The sequence below is a fragment of the Mustela erminea genome, chromosome X (assembly GCF_009829155.1).
Source record: "Mustela erminea isolate mMusErm1 chromosome X, mMusErm1.Pri, whole genome shotgun sequence".
NCBI classification, from domain to species: domain Eukaryota; kingdom Metazoa; phylum Chordata; class Mammalia; order Carnivora; family Mustelidae; genus Mustela; species Mustela erminea.
The window spans coordinates 123,671,988-123,696,033 of NC_045635.1; positions in this window are offsets into that span (position 1 = coordinate 123,671,988).

Sequence of the window (24,046 nt, forward strand, 5' to 3'; positions counted from 1 at the left end):
AATAAGCAGAGGTTAATTTTTCAAAAATATTATCTTGTCATAACTTTAATAGTTCTCATTAAAATAAGAAGGAATTTAAATTACAATTTGGATTTTCATGTCGGTGTACCTACAGTGATCCTTAACCTTCTTTATATCATTCATAGGCCTCTTTAGGAATATACAACTATAGATTCTCTCTCAAGAAAAATGCAATAGACACATATTTTGCATATAATTTTCAAGTGCCCTGTGATCATCTGAATCTCAAGACCCCAGATTAAGAAGTGCCAGGTTAAGGGAAATCACTATGTTGGTCACGCCGGTGTATATTTTCACTCCATTGAAAATGATTTCTCAGTGTATATTAGTAACTGCTCATTCTGGCTTTAATACATACCTCTTATGAATTTGGCCACTATGAATTCAACTCTGAGAACTGATTTCACTCTCAGTGGGCTAACTAAGCATGTTCTTCTGCTTGCAAGATTGACAGATGGCACTGGACTCACGCCAAACACTGTGAAGCCTCCAGTGTTAGAACAACAGCCTCGCCTCCGGCACACATATTTTCCCTCTCATTTGAATTTTTAATGAATAAAGCATCTTGTCCACAAGGCAAAGCAACCTACAAGCAAGAATGCTTAGAGCACTGTTATGTGTCAAAGACAAAGACCATGCTGGAGAAAACATAGTCATGGCCCTCAAGGAGTTTACAGTCTAATATGGTAAGAAAAAATAAACTATGGTCCACCTAGGACAGAGACGGGCAAACTACAGCCCATAGGCAATATATAGCATAACACCACCAGTTTTGTAATGCAACTTTATTTAAACAGCTGCATCCATTTATTTACATGTTGTCTGCTGTGGCTGCTTTTGTGCTACGAGGTGGTAGGGGAGGATGCGTAGAGCTGAGCAGCTGCAACAGAGATCACATGCCCTTCAAAGCCTCAACTATTTACTACCTGGCCCTTTACAGAAGAAAAAAAAAAAAAAAGGTGCTGACCTCAGCCCCAGAGCGATGCTTCTTGAACTTTCACATGCCTGTGAATCACCTAAGGACTATTGTTGAAATGTAGATTCTGAGTCAGTGGCTCTGAGGTGAGACCAGAGATTCCACATTTCGGACAAGCTCTCAAGATAATGCCAATGCTACTAGTCCAAAGACCACCCCTTGGGTAGTGAGGATCTAGAACTCTGAACTGCTTGCTGGGTTATTCACTGAGCACTCTCCTGTGTCTGAGGAAGATCCATAGGAGATTTTCTCATCTTGAGGATAAGGCAACACATTTACCTTACACAGTTGTTGATTATATAGAAAGTATATTTAAATCCTCACTTAGCCTCTGGCCCATAGTTCTCTTCATATACAGTAGCTTGGGCAATATAACATTTTGCATTTTATCTCTACTTTTCCTGGGAGAAGAGATACCAGAAAACTCTCACATTTGGAAGGATGTCAATGCAGAAATATTAAATAATCCTATTATTTTTAATACATCTAGGCTTTCTTGGGGTGACTAAGTTCTATTGTCCAATGTTCTAGACCTTTCCTAAAATGGTTGAGGGTCTTGCAGATCTATTTTAAGTTTTTTATGATAAGCCCAACTCAGGCCCTGTTTATGGAGACAGAAAATACTATTCCTGGCTTAGATTTTCCTTTTCAACTACACTTTCCCATTCTTTGAGAACATATTAAAGAGTCTTATGGCCCATATATAGCCCATATCACACAAGGTACAGATATGTATAAAATACCATATTCTGAACAGGCATGACAAAATATATACTGTTCCCTGAGTTCAAATGTCTTGCACTGTTACGTCTCAAACATGCATGGCAATTAGGAACAAAGAAAAAACTGCTTGCTTATGTTCTGAGAAGTTTTCAGTTGAAATGCTGCCTCAAGTTGCCTCAGTGGCTAGAGAATGGAAACAAAAAGTATTGTGAAGTATTAGGTTATTTAAATGACATGACCTTTCAATGCACCTTAAAATACTAGTGGCTGGGAAAGGCATATCTGAAACTATCCCTTGATAAATACCAGTTCCAAAGACCTCAGTGAAATACATTGGACATACAGAGTCTCAGCATGTGGCAAGCCCCAGACCTCAAAATGATACTAGCTGTATTTCACTAGCCATAGAGAACTGAAGGTCTTCCTGGATTCAGTGGATTCTAAGGAATAATTATGAACAATCAGGTCATATTTGCCAAGCCATTGCAAAATTACATTGGTTATTTCCCAATTTTCTCTCATCTCCAAGCGTATCCTTTCAGTATTATGTTCTGTGATTCTGGGGCTTGGACTCTGCACACCCTATTTTCCAGACTGCCATGCTGGCTGGTTCCTGGGTGGTTCTACTGATGGGAGGAACTAGCAAGAGACTAGAAGGGAGATGTCCCGATGGATTGTGCTTACCACCGGCATGACTTTTGCAATAGAGAACAGCTTTGGCTCTAGCATCCTGCTTATTTGGGAATTCCCACATTGGTGTAACCAGTTCCCTATATTAAATTCCAGCTATTTGAAAAACCTAGAGTACATTGGTTTTCCTGACTAGATGTAACCAGAAGTTATCAGGTCAAGATCAATAAACAATAAAGGAAGTAGTCCCTAGAAGCAGATTCCCAGTCTCCTCAGCCTCCTACAACTTCAGAGTGAGAGGGTCTGTGATCAGATGTTAAGATAGTGATAGGATGTTGTATATAGGTACATGTTCTAGCATTTAATGGCTCTGCTAAGTCCTCCATTGTGCACCAAATTTGAAAGTATAGTTAGGTTGCTCAGCCACTAAGATAAAGAGAAAAAGCATTGAGATTCATTCACTCTGAGAAATACTTTAGCTAGTAGGGGTATGGAAATCCAAGATCTCTATTTGCCACATACATGAAATCTCCAAACCACAAAATTTGTTTGGCTTTTTTTCTAACCTGCAAATTAATTTGGGGCACAATCCCAGACTGCAAAAAGGAACCAATATGACATTCTGAGAACAAGACTGATAACTACCAGGATTGACATCGCACAATGTGCCTCATAGTTCTTGATATGTAAGGGGAATCTGTTGCTGCTAATCAGTTTCTACTTTGGATTAAGTCAGGATAGAGAGATTTTTTCAGGAACCTGACTCAGTGTGCATAGGACCTTAGAGACCAATGATAGGAATCATGCTGACCAGCTTCTGAAAGAACACACCTAACCCATGGTAGGAAGACCCAGGAGCCTTCCTGTGTTCAAATACTAAAGAGTGGCAACAAAGGTGAAGGGGAGCCATAGAAAGTACTTCTTGCCCCAAGGAGAACTAGTAGGAGAATTGTCCCCAGACATGATAAATCAGAGTTAGTCAGGAAAGAATCTGGGTGCAGCCACCCAAGCAGAACCTGAGGGTGTGCTTCCAGACTGGAGGTGTGGGAAAGGGGAGTGAAGTAGGTAAATCAGTAAGGAGATTAGGATGGGAAAACTGTTTTTAAGTTTTAGGAATCATATACAGGTAAACTAAGAACCATACAAATTAAAGTTCTGGCCCCAAGGGGCAAAGGGAAGCAAGAGAATCATCTAGCTTCCAGACTCAGCTACACAGCATTTGGGAAGCCCAGGGTAAATACCACCCACACACCAGAGCACAGCTTTGTATGTGCTCATTTCCATTCTAAGGATCTCGATGGAAAACAGAGCTAGCAAGACCTTGGGAAAATGCTTTCCATTCCCTGAAGACAAACGGAGGAGGGATATGAATATTAAAAAATTTTTAACCTCAGCTTTAGTGAGAAAGGTACCAGGAAGTGACCTTGGTCATATCTCAAGAGACAATCAAAGTGAACAAACAAAAAAAAGGACAGGCAGAAGTAGAGAATCCACCCCTGTCCTTCTTCCCCCAGCCAAACAGGTTAAAAATGTGAGCCCCACATTTTAAGAAAAGGTACTAGGATTCTGAGGAAAGAATGCATGGTGTTGCTCAGGCAAATAAAGGATGGGCACTTAAATGCATCTGGCCCTGCACTATGGCTGAGGCCCAGGAGAAGCTAGCCCCGGGGGAGGGAACTATGCTGAGTGCTGAGTGCTGAGTACTGGGCATTAGCCAGCAAGAATGATCCACCCCAGTATCACAGCCTGGGTCACAGCCCACCTCAGCAGTCCACCGTCCTAATGATTCTCAACCTGCTGCAGGAGACAAAGCTAGACCATCACCAATCACCGTCCAAGTCACAACACCTCCCCATTTCTGTACTTAGATGGTGTGCTCATTGTTTCCCTTAGCTGCTATGTGTGCTTCAGGCTGGAGCTTACATCCCACACTCAAGGGATGGACTGGAGAATGCTCGTACACCCAAGGGTGGCAGGATAAAAGAATGGCCGTCTTTGTTCCACTGTTCTTACAGTGACCCAGTATGGTCTAGTGGAAAGCACACAGTCCCTTGAGCCACAAGGAGCTATTTACAGGTAAAGAAACTCAATTAAAATGTTAAATGAATGAAGTTCCTCAATTGCACTAGCAACATTTCTACTGTTCCATAGTCATAGGTGGCTCATGAGTACTACATGAGAGAGTGCAGATTTGGAACATTTCCGTCATTGTCGAAAGTTCTTTTGGACAGTGCTGCCCCAGAATCTGAAATCCTAGCCCTGCAACTTCCTCACTGTATCTCTGGGCAAATTAGTTTAGCTCCCTGAGCTTCAGTTTTCTTGTCTGTCAAGTAAGCTATGAGGAGAATCAGCTTCACAAATAAGGATCCAGCAAGGTCATGAAAGTCAAGTACTCCGCACATAACAACAATGATTGGTCGTCTCTCCAAGTAAGTGAAAAAAATCCTTGAAAGGAGATGCCATGCAGTCTTGTTCACTGGCATGTTCTCCAGAGTCCTGCATAGGGCAAACAGTTGGCAGATATTTACAGGATGCCCTGCTAGACAAAACAGTTGGGTACGAATGGGAACTGCCCTTTTCAAACTGTACCCAAGCACACCAGACTGCCTTTGATGCTTCCTATTTCACAGACAAACAATTGTGGAGGCTTCCAGTGAGCTGCTGTTCACTTTGAGAAGTGCCAAATTGTTCCAATTTCATAAGAATGAGCTTTTAACCATGAGCAAAGCAGAAAACCAGCCAGGTTTAAGACTCGCTTGGAAATTCTTAAGTAACGGATAAATTACCACAGATAAAAACTGGCCAAGGGTTATTTGTTCTTTGGGTGTTGAGTTTGCTAAGTTCTTTATAGATTCTGGACACTAGTCCTTTATCTGATATGGAGGGCACGTATTGCATGGAGCACGGGGTGTGGTGCAAAAATAATGAATACTGTTATGCTGGAAATAAAAAAAAAAATAAAAAATAAATTAAAAAAAAAAAAAAAAAAACTGGCCAAGGGAAGAGGTAATCTTATGGGAATGGTGAGCTTGGAGCATTTTTTTTTTCAGGTATTGACATTTTCCCAAATCTTTTAATTATCATCATTCCCAGTACATTTGTGAGAGAAAGCCTCAAGCAGACTCCTGAGCTAACAGGAATTATTCTTGGCAATCTGAACAGTGTCAGTTGGGACTAGAGTCCATCAGCTATGGCTGGTTGCATTTTGTGATACTGGATTCAAGCTCTGTGACTTCCTCTACCCCATCCTCACTCTATGTCCCTAACATTTGTCCCAGCCCTCAATCCTAGTCCCACATTCGGAGTATGGTACACACTGACCCTCACCCCACATCTCTCTTCAACCTCAGCCTCATTGCTCTACTCCCCTTAAGAGCAAGGTCATGTTTGCCTCAACCTGCTCCCATCAGGCCTCTGTCCCTATCCCTCCATGGTAACCACTTCCAGGACAATGACTTTTTTCACATTGCCAAGTTCAAGATCAGTTTCTGATTCTTATTTGACTTAACTTCTCATTAGCTACCTATACAGTTGGCCACATACTTCCTTTTGAAATGCCTTTTGTGACTTCCTCAGCTCCTGGTTTCCCTCTCACCTGCCTGGCCTCTCCTTCTGCCTCCCTGGCTCATCTCCACCCTTCACATGCCAGTCAGCGGGAACTTGTTCCAAGTTCATTCAGATTATGGTACTCCCCTGCTTGAAGCCCTCAAAACTCTCCCTACTATACTTAGAACCCAATCTCAACTCCTTACATAAGCCAACAGGGCCTTCTGCAATCTGAGTCCTAATTCCCTCACTGACTACCTTATGCCATTTTCATCCTTGCCTGTCTTCTGCCATAGTGACCTTTCCTTTGTTCCACATGTGCTAAGCTCATTCTCACCTCATGACTCCTGCCCTAGCTTGATCCTCTACTTGAACTTCTCTCCCTCCTGATCTTTACATGGCAGAATCCATCTTGTCATTCTGATCTCAACTCAAGTGTTCTTTCCTCCAAAATGCAAAGTCTGATCTGATCAGACATGAGGCTATTTATAGTATCGATCTCACTCATTATGTATTTTCATACATTTTGCTGGAGAAATATTAATGTATTTGATTATAGGATATTGTCCCTAACCCTGTTGAAGGTGTTACATAATACTAGATATATTACATTTCTAGTATTTTGAAAAACTTTGAAATCTTATTCATATCTGGACTCAAGGATTTTGGGTAAAAGGTTATAGATCTGTCTAACTCCCTATTCTACACATGAAGAAACCAAAGTTCTAGAAAGCAGAAAATGAACTGTCTGTGGTATCATAGCTAGACTGAGAACACAGCTCTTCCACTTACTGTATCAGTGTTATTTCCACTGCTACCACCCTATAGATAATGGCACATCCGTGGGGTGTCTTGCAAGAGAAATTTGGCTTGCATCATTTGACAAACAGAAAAGCAGGCTAAAAGAGTCCAACGCACTTAATCCCCATTGTTCATTTAACGTTTTCAAGAGAGAGAGAGGAGCCTTATACCCTAAGATGTGATTTGTGGGTGGGAAAGGGGGAAGGGAGGATGGTAGAGTTTCAGAGGCTTCTGAGCAAAGGAAGTGTTCAAAGGTACAAAGATAGAGCATAGGCTTTTGTCCTGAGATAGAACTGTTAGAGTAGGCAGTTAGTTTGGCTTTAACAGGATACCTGGAGGCCAGCAAAGGGGGGTACCAAGGCCTGTTATCAGGCAAGTTAGCAACTTGTCTTGGCAGCATTCCAGAAACAAAGCCACAAGAAGTCAGCTCAAGCCAGGAGGCCCAAGACAAAAAGGCCAGAAACCCTGACCAAGTAAGGGAGAAAAGGCACTGAAACGCTGCTCCCAAAGAAATCCCCTCCCCAGATTATAAATGTTCCACCACTTAGTGAACAACTGTCAGTAAGAGAGACCTAGCCCCCAGGTACATCTCTCCTTTAAGCTCGCTGCTCTCCATCTCAAGAGTGTACTTTCTCTAATAAACTCTTCATTTGCACCACTCAAAAACTATGTATGGTCCATGCTTGAATTCTTTTCTCATCTAAGAGACTAATCCTCCAGTGAAGTCCCAGGGACAGGCTAGGGAGAATCCTCAGGGCCCAGAGTTCTCTCCAGTTCACCCAGCAACACAATGAGAAACAGAATCAATTAAGGCATTCTACTGATGAGTATAATGATATAATGACAGCTACTGTTGACTGAGCATCTACTTGGTGCCTGTCAAGCTGTGTGGTAGGTGATTTACACCTTTCCAGTAATTGCACCAGGTATCTGTCAGAGCTTAACAGGAAAACTGAGAAACTCTGTACATTAAATAGAAAGGTTGAATGTAGGGTATTAGAAGCTTTACAAACTTTGGCAGAGCTAAGGGAATAAAAGTCAGGAAAGCCACTTTCCAAAAACCCAAAAGTGCAGAAATCTCAAGGAGGCCACTGTGCTGATCTCAGGTGCTACAGCACTTCTCTTCCTCTTTCTCCCTTCAAAATTCACACAAGTCCCCCTCCACTGGGAGATTATAACCCAGACTCATGCCAAAAAGGGATGGTTGAAGTATTGCTCTAAGTTTCTTTTCTGTGAGCCAGGGAAATTTTAGGGAACAATGAGGGCAATGCTAGGTGGACAATCAACAGTCCAACCCACTTATAAGATGGGCATCCTGACCCCTATTTACAGATGAGGAAATGAAGTAAATTTTAAAGGTCTCACACCTAGAAACAGTAGAGTCAAAACCATGCCCTTCCTATTCTGTCAAACTACCTTTTTCAAAGAGGAGTGATTATGTTTACTAGATATGAGAGGCTTAAGAGGACCCCAATCAGAAACAAATACAGTCCACATCTGATGCAAGTTTAAGTGAACTTTCTCCATGAATGTATGGGTTTTCCTAGATTGAGCCAAACATAAGGTAATTATATATCCCAGTTATCCAGGACAGGCCCAGTATATGCCTATTGTTCCAGAATCCCATTTAGTTTAGCATTCACCCTGGTGATTTTTAAATGAAGCATTATTAGTAGTAGTTGCATTAAAACAAGCTGGGGTGTGTTTGGTACCCTCTGCTTTAGGGATCCAGTTTCTGCCATGGTTTTCTCGAGAAGTGTGTGAGAGGCATGTATGATGCACAGATGGCTCACTTTGAAAAAAACTGTTAAAATTAAAAGATGACCAAGTAAAAAGATGACCATGTCTGTTGATCCATGATGAACACCCTCCATTCAAGGACATAAGTGCAGCACACTCACTTCTAGGGACAGTTACTTTACCCTGGTCTCCGGTGGAACAGGGAATTATTTGCCTCTGTTGTCCTAGCCAGACACTTGATGTACAAGCAAGTTCTTCTGTAGTCCTGACCTTGACCCACAAGTTGCTCAGAGCAGGATATGTTTGGTGTATATAAACAGGGAATAGAGACATAGCCTTGCACTTGTGTATGGAAAGTAGTCTGACTGCTCTTGTTACAGTGAATCTCTTACTTACTGTATGGTGTAAAATGTACAACTTTTGATTATTTGGTGATGCTTTTCCATTTTATAAGATTCCCTCTGGGAAGCAATAAACTCAAAATATTTAAGTGGATACTTAATGAAAAAATAAGTACCAAATTTCCATTTCCCCCCAATATTGATGATAAATGGGAAACTTACACAAAACGTTTGCCAGCATTTACTCTCTACCATGGGAGCCAAAGTGATATCATTGTGCCCACATGACAACCAGAAGACACAAATATGCTGAACAAGCATCAGCGTCTCCTTCAAAGATGAGTAGTTATTTTAAGAAGAATATGCCCAAAGAAAACGTGCAGCTGCAGAGGGTAGACTTGCATAACACTCTGTGAAATGTGATTTTCATTTATATCAAATGACTGCTCTTAATTAATTTAAATCATTTTTTCATTCCAAATTTCCTAATACTTTGAGGGAAAGTAAAGCCATAGCTGTTAACATATTGGTCCCACTAGCAGAAAAATTTCACCAAGAGTTAAAAGATGCTAACTGTATCTGAGCTGTCAGATGCTTCAAGTAGAATATCCAATAATTAGATTTCTTTCATTCAATTCACAGAGTCACATTAAAGCTATGGAAGTTAATTCTGGTGAAACAACTGAATTTGTTGAGAATTTGATTGTAAATTCAGTTAGAAGTTTTAACATTGAACATAAAATATTTGTTTCTGAGTAGCAATACAACTACAAAACATAGGTAAGACACAATGTCACTGTAAAAACAGTGCTTTTGCAAGTATACTTATGGAGCATAAATGTACTTTGATTCATTTATGGTGCACACATAATTCTTATGTATGCCCAAAGAAGTTGGATGTCTCCCATTTGAAACAGAAACTGCGCTTGTCAAATGTATAAATATTTTTACATATATACAGTAATTTAAGTCAATTACAGCCTTCTCATCAAGAAGCTAATGGGAACACCAAAAGTTACTCCACTATATTGGTATGTGCTTTTTCATCTTGATGACCATCATCTATTACATTTTAGACATTTTTGAGCCTTTGAAGAACTACATTTTAAATCAACCTAAGTCTCCTCTAAAATTGAACTTTCTTGTAGTTAGAAATTTTGGTTGCATTTTGTTCAGAATCATTTAAGACATTTAAAAATCTTATCTGAGTCTTCAGTAAATGGACTGATAAAAACTTTACTTTTTGAAGCTTTTAGTGAATTCTGTTTATTGAAAATAAAGTTTTCAAAAGATACTAAAATATACTTCTACAAATCAAGGAAGAGACTGAAAAAAATCAAACAATGATAGTGCATATGGCAGGCAAATTTTTAGGTTTTTAGGTTATATAATTGTGTTTTGGATTGTTACTATATGGGAGAGGAGTTTTTTCCAAGGAGTTCCTTTTTTAATTGGATAAATAGACATCCTGTACCATAACGGAATAATATCTAGAAGGCCTATGATTTGTTACCATTTAAAATTGGCAAGAAAAGCCTTAAAATAATAAATTCAGACAACTTATTTGACAATTTTTGCCTTATAAAGTATTTAAGAAAGCATCTCTAGGGGCACCTGGGTGACTCAGTGGGTTAAAGCTTCTGCCTTCCGCTCAGGCCATGATCTCAGGGTCCTGGGATTGAGCCCCGCATCAGGCTCTCTGCTCAGCAGGGAGCCTGATTCCTCCTCTCTCTCTCTCTGCCTGCTGCTCTGCCTACTTGTGATCTCTGTCTGTCAAATAAATAAATAAAATCTTTAAAAAAAAGAAAAGAAAAGAAAGCATCTCTAAAGGGCGCATGGGTGGCTCAGTATGAAGTAAAGGGAAGAGAAGAGAAGAGAAGAGAAGAGAAGAGAAGAGAAGAGAAGAGAAGAGAAGAGAAGAAGGGAAAGGAAAGGAAGCATCTGAGTGGAGAAAAATAGTGCCCATGTTAAAAAGTTTGGATTAAAATATGTAAAGAATTAAATAGGAAAAAATGATGAATGAATAAAGAAGATGTGGTATATATATACAAAGGAATACTATGCAGCCACCGAAAAATGAAATCTTGCCATGGCAATGACGTGGATGGAACTAGAGGGTATTACCCTAAGTGAAATAAGTCAATCAGAGAAAGATAATTATCATATGATCTCTCTGGTATGAGGAATTTGAGAGGCAGGGTGGAAGGTCATGGGAGGGAAGGGAGGGAAAAAAATGAAACAAGATGTGACTGGGGAGGGAGACAAACCATAGAGACTCTTAATTTCAGGAAACAAACAGGGCTGCTAGAGGGTGTGGGGGAGGGAGAGGGTGGTTGGTTTAAGGACATTGGGGAGGGTATGTGCTATGGTGAGTGCTGTGAAATGTGTAAGACTGATGATTCATAGACCTGTACCCCTGAAACAAATAGTACATTATATGTTCATTAAAAAATTTTAAAAAGTGAGATTAAGAGTCACTTATGGTTTGTCTCCCTCCCAATCCCATCTTGTTTCATTGATTCTTCTCCTACCCACTTAAGCCCCCATGTTGCATCACCACTTCCTCATATCAGGGAGATCATATGATAGTTGTCTTTCTCTGCTTGACTTATTTCGCAAACTGAGGGTTGCTGGGGGGAGGGGGGTTGGGAGAAGGGGGTGGGATTATGGACATTGGGGAGGGTATGTGCTTTGGTGAGTGCTGTGAAGTGTGTAAACCTGGTGATTCACAGACCTGTACCCCTGGGGATAAAAATATATGTTTATAAAAAATAAAAAATTAAAAATAAAATAAAATAAAATAAAATCATTAGAAACTAAAAAAAAAAAAAAAATTTAAAAAGTAACAATAATCCCCTAACATCATAGTTAGTCCATGTCCAAATTTATCCAATTTTACAACTAGTCACTTATCTATAGCTGGTTTTTAAATCAGGATCCAATCAAATACAAATTTATTTTTAGATACATAGTTTAAAATTGCTGGTCTGATTTAGATGTGCAGTAGGCAATTCGAAGTGCAGGTCATTCAAAAGTCAGTCTATATGAATGGATAAAGAAGATACAGTCCATCTATACAATGGAGTATTATGCTTCCATCAGAAAGGATGAATACCCAACTTTTGTAGCAACATGGACGGGTCTGGAAGAGATTATGCTGAGTGAAATAAGTCAAGCAGAGAAAGTCAATTATCATATGGTTTCACTTGTGGAACATAAGGAATAACATGGAGGATATTAGGAGAAGGAAAGGAAAAGTGAATTGAGGGAAATTAGAGGGGGAGATGAAGCCTGAGAGACAGTGGACTCTGAGAAACAAGTTGAGGGTTTTGGAGGGGAAGGAGTGGGGCGATGGGTGAGGCTGGTGGTGGGTATCAAGGAGGGCACACATTGCATGGAGCACTGGGTGTGGTACGTAAACAATGAACTTTGGAACACTAAAAAAATAAAATAAAATAAAGTGGCAAAAAAAGAATTAAAAAAAAAAGGCAGTCTATAGTTAGGACATTAGAGGATGACGAGGTTCCATAAGAAAGGAGAAAAAAGCTGAAGAAGCTATTGAAAGGCATATTAGTGAATCAAAGGAAGGAAAGAAGAGGCTGACAGTATCAAATACTACTCAAATCAGATGAGGTAAATAAGGCCTTAGGGAAAATCCATTAACTTGGTGAGCCAAATCCCCTGGAGAACAGTTTCTGCAACAGAGGAAGACAAACTACAAAGGGTTAAGCAAAAGTGAGTTGTGAAGAACTAGAACTGAGTATAGTCCTCTCTCCAGAAGTTTCAAGTTGAAAAGGAGGAAAGAGGTTATATAGACCAGAAGTTCCCATGGTTTTCATCACCATGAACCTTTTTCATTTCTCTACCCTCACTAGCACCACTATCCTGGAGGCAATGTTTTGAAAGTTACTGTTTATCAAATGGTGTTTAATGATAATGGAGTTCGTAATTTTTCTTAATCTAGGCTAGTTGCTCACTAAAGCTTCTCATTATCACAGATCAGAGCTCCCTTGAAGGGAAGAGGTAGTAGAGAGTATAATGAGCCCTACCAAAAGAGGTAAAACACCAACAACATTGTTTTCTCTAAGACACAATGGAAAGAAGAGAGAGACAAAGAAATGCTGAGGTAGAGAGGGTATCTGTAAAGATAAATGTAGGCTGTAAGCTTGAGAAGAAAGCTGTTGAGGGAACACTTGTCAAAGGTTCTCAAGCTAAGTCATGTGATGAGAGTGTGAAGAGTCTATTGGAAATATATAGAAAAGAACTAAAACAGTTGCTCTCTCAACTATGAAAAAATAAGTCAGATTAGCAAGGCTGTCTGTTTGAAATCAACAAATATTCACTGAGCATTTATTAGAGTCCAAGCACTCTGACAGGGGCTTAGGTTACAAAGACACACAATCCACATTTTACCTCCTTTCTAAGAAATAGTACCCTCCTACCTTGGTATTCACGATAAAACACTCTGCTTCTTTTTCTCCTCTTCAATCAACTCCAAGGGCCCCTTTGGTTCCGTAGCTCCCTTAATCCATTAAAATGTGAGGCTTAGCTGTTTGTGGATACCAGATTTTTCATCCTAGGCTGCCCTTCTCTTCTAATTGTATGCATTCTCTTTGGATGATCACATACACTTATCCTGCTTCAAGTAAATGCTCTCTGTTGATGACTGTCAAACCTCTACCTCCAGCCCACTCTTAAGACCCAGACTCAGATAACGAAGGGAAACAATGGATTTTTTTTAATAAAAACTACCTGTGACCCTTTCTCTTCTAAGGGGTATCATTCTTATCAGTGGTGAAATAACTCATACCCCTCCTTCTCCATACAAAGATGTTGTGGTTGGAAAAAGAGGGGAAGGTGGATGGGAAGGACCCAGAAGATAATTTCACTGTTAGCAGAGCACCTTATGAATCTTTGGATATGCAAAGATGGCTTGAAGAAAAGTACTACAAAGAAATTTAGCATAATAAAATAGGAGGTTTGGTTTTGTTTTGCCTTTGTTTGTTTCCAATCCTACTAAGCACTGAGAGAGAGAAAGGATAGGGCAAAGCACTTCAGAGGCAGCAGCAGCTGAGGTTGGCAAGTTGGCCCAGGGATTCTCAGGAACAAGGAGGTTAGTTATTCATTTTAAAATTGTCCTGCATTGCTGCCACCCAAACCCCTCACATCTCCACAAATCACTGAGTCAGACCTGCTGCATATACAATAGCCTTGTGTGACTGAGTTTTTGGTTTGGGTTTTGTGAAAATTAAGGGGAAGTAGTTTAGTTCAACAGCTGGGGCAATGCGGCAGGAAACCAGGCAGAAATATGATCCATCAACTGAACCAATTCAGCAGAGCCCAGAATTGAGGTCTACAGGCAATGAGCAAAAACATTAATCACCCCCTCAAGAATCTACGGAGACTTTGGGAAGGATGTAGAGCTCCCACTGCATGTGGAATGTGGTTTGAATCATTTCCATTTGAATTTCAAAGACCAGTGTATCTCAGACTTTGGTTATGGACAAATACAATTGACTACAGGATATCCCCACTTGGAGACTGCTCCGAGGACATCAGCAGCAGAATGGTCACAAGTCACCTTGTGTTCTCATTACCCTCCTCCAAACCTGCTCCACTGGCATTTTTTTAAAGATTTATTTATTTATTTGACAGACAGAAATCACAAGGAGGCAGAGAGGCAGGCAGAGAGAGAGAGAGGGAAGCAGGCTCCCTGCTGAGCAGAGAGTCCGATGCGGGGCTTGATCCCAGGATCCTGGGATCATAATCTGAGCCAAAGGCAGAGGCTTTAACCCACTGAGCCACCCAGGTGCCCCTATCCCAGAGGTTTTGAATCATTGTGCTTTCACTTTCATCCAAAATATATAAAGAAATTAAAAACTCAACATGGCAAACAACAACAACAACAAAATCCAGTCATGAAATGGGGAGAAGACATGAAGAGACATTTCTCCAAATAAGATATCCAACAGACCCATGAAAATGTGCTCCACATCACTCATCATCAGGGAAATGCAAATAAAAACCACAATGAGCTAACACCTCACTCCAGTCAGAATGGCTAAATTAACAAGTCAGGAAACAAAAAATGTTGGCAAGGATGCGGAGAAAGGGGAACACTCTTACACTGTTGGTGGGAATGCAAGCTGGCGCAGCCACTCTGGAAAACAGTATGAATGCTCCTCAAAAAGTTGAAAATAGAGCTACCCTATGACCTAGAAATTTCACTACTGGGTATTTATCCAAAAGATACAAATGTAGTAATCTGAAGGGGCACCTGTTACCCCAATGTTTATAGCAGCAACGTTCACAAGAGCCAAACTATGGAATGAGACCAGATGTCCACTGATGGGTGAATGAATAAAGAAGTTGTGGTACACACACACACACACGCACGCACGCACACGCAGTGGAATATTACTCAACCATCAAAAACAATGAAATCTTGACATTTGCAATGGTTTGGATGGAACTAGAGAGTCTAATGTTAAGCAAAACTAGTCAGAGAAAGGCAACTACCACATGATTTAACTCACATGTGAAATTTAAGAAACAAAACAAATGAGCAAAGGAGAAAAAAGAGAGACAAATTAAGAAACAAACTCTTAACTACAGAGAACAAACTGATAGTTACCAGAGGAGAGGTGGGTAGAGGGACGTGTGAACTAGGGGATGGGGATTAAAGAGTGTACTTTTTGTGATGAGCACCGAGTGTTTTACGGAATTGTTGAATCACTATATTGTACACCTGAAACTAATATTATACTATATTAGCTAACTGTAATTTATGTAAAGCTTAAAAAAAACAATAAATAAATCAACCAACAAGTAAATAAATAAAGTCTAATGTCCTTAGCTCCTTCACAATTGATCAGGTTGCTACTGGCCTTCCCACCTTGATTGTGTTTCCCCCTTTCATGCAGACTCGCTACTGCAGTCACGCAGAACTACTTTCCATTCCAGGACTGCTTCATGCTCTTCTTTTCACCTCTTATATTTCACATGCTATTCCTCTTTCTGATGCATTCAGTGTACTCCTTCACCTGGCTAACTCCAAATCAACTTGCAGGTATCAGCCTAGATTCCATTTCCTGAAGGAAGGCTTCCCTGACTTTCCTCTCCAACTAGTTGGAGTTACATGGCTCTCCTGTATGTTTTCTTAGCACCTGGCCCTTCCCCTATCATACTGCTTACCACCTTCTATTTTCATTGCCTACTTATTTGTCTGTCTCTCTCCACCAGCTTGTAAGCTCCCTGAGGGCTGGGATCATGTCTGTCCATCTGGTTCACAGCTATATTCCTACTATATACCACAGAGTTTGTCATATAAAAGCCAGGAAAGAAGTACTGGATGAATGAATAACATGCAGGAGACATTTTTCAAGCTATGAATTGTCTTATCTCATATTAACTTCACCACCCTATGAGATAGTATCACCTTGAAACAAAGCACCATGTTATTGTTACATTTAAGTTGATAAAGACTACATTTGTGAAGTATTATTTAAGTAATAATTATCTGAAATATTAACAAATCAGGTTTTTAGACAACTTTAAAGCAAATTTGACTTATATAAATCTTTCAAAAACTGTGTAAGTGTAACTAACTGCTAACAATGTGTCCCAAAGGAAAGGTTCCTGTTAGATGTCCTTTAATGAATATAGGACACTCTGCTATGCATACAGAATATTTTTGCATTCATAAATGTGCTAAAGTTCCACAAAATGCTTAATACTCTTAAGTGGATTAAGCATGCCTCCTGTGATCTGATTTATATGGTGAATGTGCCAAGTAAAACCTTTCTCCACAGAGCAATCAGAGTATAAACTTCAGCTGAACTCTGATAAAATTATCATAATTCCAAACTAGTGGAGCCCGAATTAATGAGATTTTGCTTTAAGCTCTTCTTCTGAAAGGGCCAACCAATCTATGTTGAACATTTTAGATGTATCAAAAATGTTCCAAAATCATACTGGTTAATATAATATGAACTTAGAGACATGTGTCAGAACACCTGAAATGTGGCTAGAGTGAATGAGGAACTGCATCTTTAATTTTACATCATTTTAAATAATTTAAATTTAAAAACTGAAGTGTATAATTTTTATATTGAGTACATGTTAAAATGAAGATATTTGGCTATATTGAGTTAAAATGTTAAAATCATTGAAATTATTTTTGCATATTTATTTTTTACTTTTTTAACATGGCCACTAGAAAATCTTAAATTCCATACGTAGCTAACATCATATTTCTATTGGCCTTCAGTGTTTTAAAACATGCTCCATTGTTCAACTCAGATAGGAAAAAGGAATGTACAGTTTAGGTAAAATGGTACTTGCAATTTTTAAATACTGTGTTATTTATCCTCAATAGTGAGTTAAAACTCTTTGGACTAGATGGCTTCCTCATATCTAGAAAATGTTAAACGCCTTTCCTATCCATGATAACATCAGGTTATAAAACATGTTCTAGGAGAAGGTGACTGAGCATTTACTTACCTGCTTATACGACCATATTAGTTATCCTAATTCATCTTTTTTTAAGAACAGAAATTGTTTTATTTTTCCAGTTGTTGCTTTTGTTTCATTTTTTATTTGTCATTTGCATGAAGACATTTACATGTCTTCAATGTCCAAGATATGTAAAGGGGTGTCCTTTCGGTTAGAATGGAGGCAGAGAGTGATCACTGGTCTCCTTCTTCAAAAGGTCACAACCCTAACACTGCAACTGTCCCCCTTTACATAAACACACCTCTCCTGCCTCTGGCATCTCAGCAGAATCTGAGGGCCCTGCCATAATAGATACTGTAAGCATCATTTCTCTACAACACAGCCTAGAATTGGGAAGGAGACAAAAAGAACCCTTGAGCATTCAAATGAAATGTGTCAAATTTCAGGTACTTCTGTTCCTACACTTCCCTCATGTTAGTGCTCTATGCAACCTTACAGAATCTGTTCATTCCCTCTTCCTGCATACATAATTCTAAAATGCTTGGTTGTCATTTCCCAGTGTGAAGAATATTAGCTATTCTGAAATATATATAACTGAAAGCTCGCCATTGTGCAGTTGGGAGGGGAAGATGGAGGTGCAGGAGAGAAGGAAGAGATTCTTGTAACTGGTAACGCAGAGGAATGGAAGCAAGATAGAGAACTTTCCAAAGCAGGAACCAGAATTTACATATTCTGGTGTGACAGGCTGGAGTCACTTGAGGCTAGGGATGAGATGTCCCATACCCCTTAATAGTGCCCTAGGAGAGCACTGTGTCAGGACACAATAAAATCACTAATGCTCATATTCACGCTTAAGCTTCAACGACAGCATCGGTATGTTTTATTCTGATATTCAATAAATAGGGCAGAGGCGTATACAATTCATTTAATCAAACTGTCCATAAAAGAAGCTTAAATAAACCAAGCTTTAGTACTTAAAGGCAAACAACCAGCTACCTGAATAACTCACATATGTGAAATTGCTCATTTCCCACCAAAGAATGACAAAAGACATGTTACAAGGAAGGAAGGATACTTCCATGAATTACAACATGTAACTAACACATATCCCCAGGCAACACATGCTTCGAAGTATTCTGTGCCTATGGACTGTGAACTTGGCAAATGAACAGAAGACTTATTTGCTCTTGTAATTCTTTTATCCCATACAGATATAAGCTGAGTCTGTGTTCTAACAAATATTTCATGAATCAAAGCATCTGTCTAGGAGCTGGGTCCAGATTGCTTTAACAGTGTGGGCTTGTGTAAGGTAACAGACACTTTTAGGGCTTGGGGGTGCACAGGGCGGGGAGGGAAGGGGATGGGGGTAATCATGGGAGGTCCACAAGGGAGACCATTTAGGAATGGAAAAGAGCACACAGGGAAAGTAATAACAACTTCTTTGCCAAGAAGAAATCATTGTGGGTCCTCACCTTCGTCCCTGAAGCCCACCAGACCACCACACTTAAAAGGAATGTGTTCAAGAAACAAAATGTGCATCAGACAGCACTTACTATTCTTTCTCAGGGAGTATGGTGAACATGTAGGCAATCTTATGCAATCTTTGATATGACCCAGATTAGAAACAACTGGTAATAGAACTTGGCATTTTTCTTTTGCTGGACTTTTATTTCAAAACTTCTTAGGTGGTGTGACATATACAGGAAATTATGTGTTTGTAGGAGGATGTTGGCCCATAAAGAGCCACAACAATTTGTCTCCTTAATAAAGCTAGTATTCTTTTGGTTAGGACCACCCCAGCAGCCTCCAAAAAGTGTCATTATATGGCCATGGTGGTTGCAATCATTTTTCTTCCTTATTGATTTTCCTTGTATATATTGAACATACAGTTCAAATGCCTTATGTGCTATGTTTAAGAATATATGCAAGAGTTGAAGTGAGTTATTTCTTGTAGTAGGAAGATAATCATATTAAGAAACAGGATATTTGTTGTGTATCTTTGGGTCTGTCAGCATGCCAGTATCCCCTTCCATACAATGAGGAGACTTGACAAAATGACCTCTCTGTGTCTCCTGTTATGGTTCTAATAACACCTAGAATATGGTGCACAAAAACTCTCATGACTGATATTAGACAGAACTTGTACCATGATCCCACTGACATACTCTCTGTCACTGATGCTGCCATTACTACATGGTGTTGGCTTTGGGTGTGTAGGACAGAATGTCCTTTGTGACTGATGGCAGCAGGCTCTCTGGATGTCTAGATGTGGTTGGTAACATGCCAACTTTTAATGGACTGTCCAATCGTTCTGATGGATTTTATGAAAAGATTAAGAATCTCTTATTTCATAATGCCTTCCACATTTGCCTTCCCTGGGAGTCCCCTCAGTTACCTCTTTTGGGGACAGTCTTACTCTCCTTGTGACTCACATCTCAATCATTAATTCATACAGGGCAAGGACAAACTGCAGCAAGTATCTCCTGCCCCCACTCTCACTTTGCTCTCAAATGGCCACCAAGTATCACTCACATATGAAGGGGACCTTATTTTGCCATTTATACATTTTCACTATCCCCTTCCTGAATTGAGTGATTTCATTGCAAGATACAAAACTACAAAACCTACCACATAGTAGGTAGTTAATGAAATGCTACTCCCTAGGCTTGTACACAATACCAATTTACATGAACACTTGTTTCCAATTGAAAGCTTATTTTAATGACAATAAATTGGAGAAATCCTTCCTTAGTTTCCCCCTAAGTTAATTAGCACCAGCAATTCCCCAAACACTAGACAGTGCTCAAGAGAAATTCAAATCTATGGCAGGCAAAATTCATCTGAGAGCTTTGACTTTCCTATGAATGATGTACCCTGTTCTTATGACTGTTTTCAATATAAACCTGTATATATGCCTGTTCATATCCAAATATCCCGCACATAGTAGGTATAATATAGTTGACATTAGTCAAATAATTAGTGAGACTCTCACACTGAATAAATTAGCTCCCAGGAGGGGATTAATTATTTGAAGAACGGCCTTAACTCTTTCATTCCACTAAGCTCCCATATCATATTAATGCTCAATAAACTAATTTTATATATATATATATCTCTTAAAAAGGCTTTATAATTTAAAAAAATCTATTCCCATTTTAGAGATGAGGAAATAAAGTTACAGAGAATTGGTGAAGTAATTTCTCCCATTTTTTAATGTTTTTAATATGTTTTATACCTAGAACAGTGCTCACTGATATTATCAGTAACTCAATAACTTGCAGCATGGAATGGCATCAGCTCATTTTAGATTCTTTTTTTTTTTTAATTCCAAGCAATCTTCTGGTAGAAGGACAAGGGAAGAGGTTTCCAGTTCCTCATCTCACCTCAGTCAATTAATAAGCCCTACTGGAATAAGGCTTTCTTTATAATACTAACAATACTAATATTGTTATTCCCTTGTTATTAACAAGGGAAAAAAAACCAAATCATATGTTGGTATGAATGGTGCAACTCAGTGATAATGGTCTTATTATGTTGCATTGTGGTGTGTTTTTATACGATGAAGCTTGTCCTCCTCAGCTTCCATCCATTCTCAAACAATAGAAGACAGACATGGTTAGTCCATCAGTCCGCAGTGGAAGTATGAGGACATTGGCAAGTCCCTCCATTGCATCTCAGTGACAACCCTCCTCCTCTTTAGGTACCCTGTGCGTCTTGTTCCAACCCTTCCTTCCACCAAAACAGAAGAGGAGCTGATACTAATTATTTCAAGGGAGAAGAGAGATGTTCTGGAAAGGCCTTTTCAGCCTTGGCTTATGAGGAACTACTCTCTAAATGTATAAGCCAGAATCCAAGGCCTACTGACCAGCTCCTGTTCCCTAAGAATGTCACCAATATTAAGATTTCTGTATAAAGGGCTAAGGAAAGGGAAAGTAAAAATTAGCATATCAACTATTTTTCTCTCTCTGGTCTATGCATGCTTGAATGCTTCACTGGCCCAAATTTTGTTTATCAGTCAGTGCTATGCTCCTCTCAGGGAGAAATATAGCCACAAGAATTTTCATAGTAAGAGGTTTAGACTAGAAATAGAAATTTAGAGCTAGAAATGATCGTAAAGTTGTTCTAGTCCAGCCTCTTCATTTTAGAGATGAGAAAATGTGAGACTCCCAAGATAGAGAGTAGCATGGCACACATAGCCTAGTAAATGACAGGGAATAGACAGTATTCAGGTGACCCAGGCTTGCTCTTCTACTCTACCTACTCTGACTTATAGCTCAAGTCAGAGTTTCTCTAGGGCTTGATCACTGGCCAGCTGAGGATCTGGGGACTTCAGCAGATCCATCTTAAGGACAAATTAGGGGGCTGAACCCCAGTCCAAATAGCCATTAATAAAATAATAGAGCCCTTTGGGTGCCCGGGTGGCTCGGTCAGTTAGGTGTTCGACTCTTGATCTCAGCTCAGGTATTGATCTCAGGGTCTCAGCTCCCCTATATGAATCCAGTGACCAAGAAAACGAGAATGCCTGAGAATATAAATCCAGAAGGACAGTACTACCCTCTTTCTTATGAAAGGCTGAGATTTCACTCCAGTTTAGGTGACAGAATATGGCCAATTACTCATTTTAACTCCCTCTTTCATGACAGGTTGCCCCATGCTCTCCTGAAAACTTCCCTCTCCAAGTCTACCAAAATCATATTTATGTTTTCCAATAAATTGCATCTTAATTTGCAATAAATTCTATTTTATTGTCACTCTAAAAATCTACTTCTTTTTTTTTCAATATAGAGATAGAGGGAAAGAGGGGCATACACACAGACAGAGACAGAATCTTAAGCAGAATCTGAGCCCCGACACAGGGCTCAATCTCACAACCCTGAGATTATGATCTGAGCTAAAATCAAGAGTCAGACACTTAAGAGACTGAGCCACCCATACGCCCCATAAAATCTACTTTTACTTATGTCCTCAAGTGCATGCCTTCCATGGGATATGTTTGTTTTATTCAGCAAAAAGAATTTAGAAAAGAGAAAATAAAGAAAAACAAAAATAAAAATAATTCCTAATCCTACCACCTCTGCAACTGCCACTGCTAACACTTGCAAAGTTTTCTGAGTATGATTGGAATCATTATAAGGCTTTCCTCTAGTTAACAGTGGCAGGTCCATTAGATTGTTGTATCCTATTCTCTCAAAAAAATGACACTTAACCAATCTTATTTCCAACACCTGAGAATACCAAATTTATTTCTGTCTCAGGACCTTTGCACTAGTCATTCCTTCTGCCTAGAGTACTTCTCTTAAAACTTCTAGGCTGCTTCCTTCTTGGTATTTCATGTTTGTACTCCTTCAGAAGAACGTTCCCTTGCCCACCTTCCTCATATTAGAATTTAATAATTTCCAGTCAGATTACTCTATCCTATTTTCAACATAACACTTATCACCACCTGATATTTTCTTACTTCTTTAATTCTTTATTGTTGGTCTCCTTAACTAAATTTCATGAAGACAGAGACAGTATGTGTCTTGTTTATCACGAGAGTGCCCAGCACCTAGCATAGTACCTGACCTACATTAGGTAATCAGTAATGGAATGAGAGAGAGGAGTAATGGTTTGAAGTAGATGGTTTAAAAGAAATGAGCCATGAGAAAACAGGTACTTTGGGTTGTACTGAATGATCCATGCTGTCTTATGTCATCGCTCATAGCCAGCAGCACAGGGGTACCTGTGAAGTCTGTAGCATTGAAAAGCACTAACTAGCCTACATAGGGTTTAAGCCTGAGACTTGTTAGCATTATCGATGAGAATGCAGTCAGTTCCCTCTTTTACTTTAAATTAGTTATGGCATTGGAAACACCTTGAATTCATTGAATACCACATGATATAGGCAACTTGAATAAACAGAAATGGTGAAGTTTGCCTTTTGTAGTACTTTTATATTTGGCTGAGGCATTTTGAATAAGTATGTTTCTCACAAGAAGTTATAATTTCTACAACTTTTAATCAAAACCTACTGTTACGGTATAAGGTGAACATGAAACTCTACTCCTAAAAGCATACTGTAAGCCTAAATATTAGTGGTCAAATTAGTCCTGATGTCTAGCACACTAAGTATTCAAATAGTTTCTCTTCCTTCAGAGAGCAGGACTTTATGATCTCTAAAGCCCACTGGTCTAAATTCAATCTAATATGGGGGAAAGACAAAATAAGTTTACCTTTGAGGACTATATTCAATTTGATTATAATCATGTAAAAAGTAACAAACATCAGAACTTTCTTTAAAGGCAACAAAATTCTCCCATCGTGGGTAGGTACTTGGGAGTCATGTCTAATCTAATTTTTAGGGTAGAAAGGACTAATACTGATAGGCAATAACTGAAGGCATGGGTTTTGTAGTCGAGAGTCCTAGCTCAAGTCTAAGATTCACCATTTACTAGGAGACCTTTGGCAAGTGGATTTAACTGCTTTAAAACTCAGTTCACTCATCTGTAAAATCAGTAATAGTGCCTCCCAAGATTAAATAACATATACAGCAGTCTGGAAGGTACCTACGATACTGTAACCACTCAACAAAAAGTAGCTAGTATGACTCTATAGATAGAAAAATACATATCTATTTAACTTCTTCACCAAATTCAAATACTTATTAAGACCCACTTAGTATGAAACAGGAATTATCTAAGATATAGGACAAGACAGTTGTGGTACTGTTTCTTGAGAAGTTCACACCTGGGGGTAAGAGATAAGATGAAAACACAGATAACTAGACTCCAAGGGAGATTGTGGCTAGATGGTCTAAAAAGTAAAATTTTGCAAG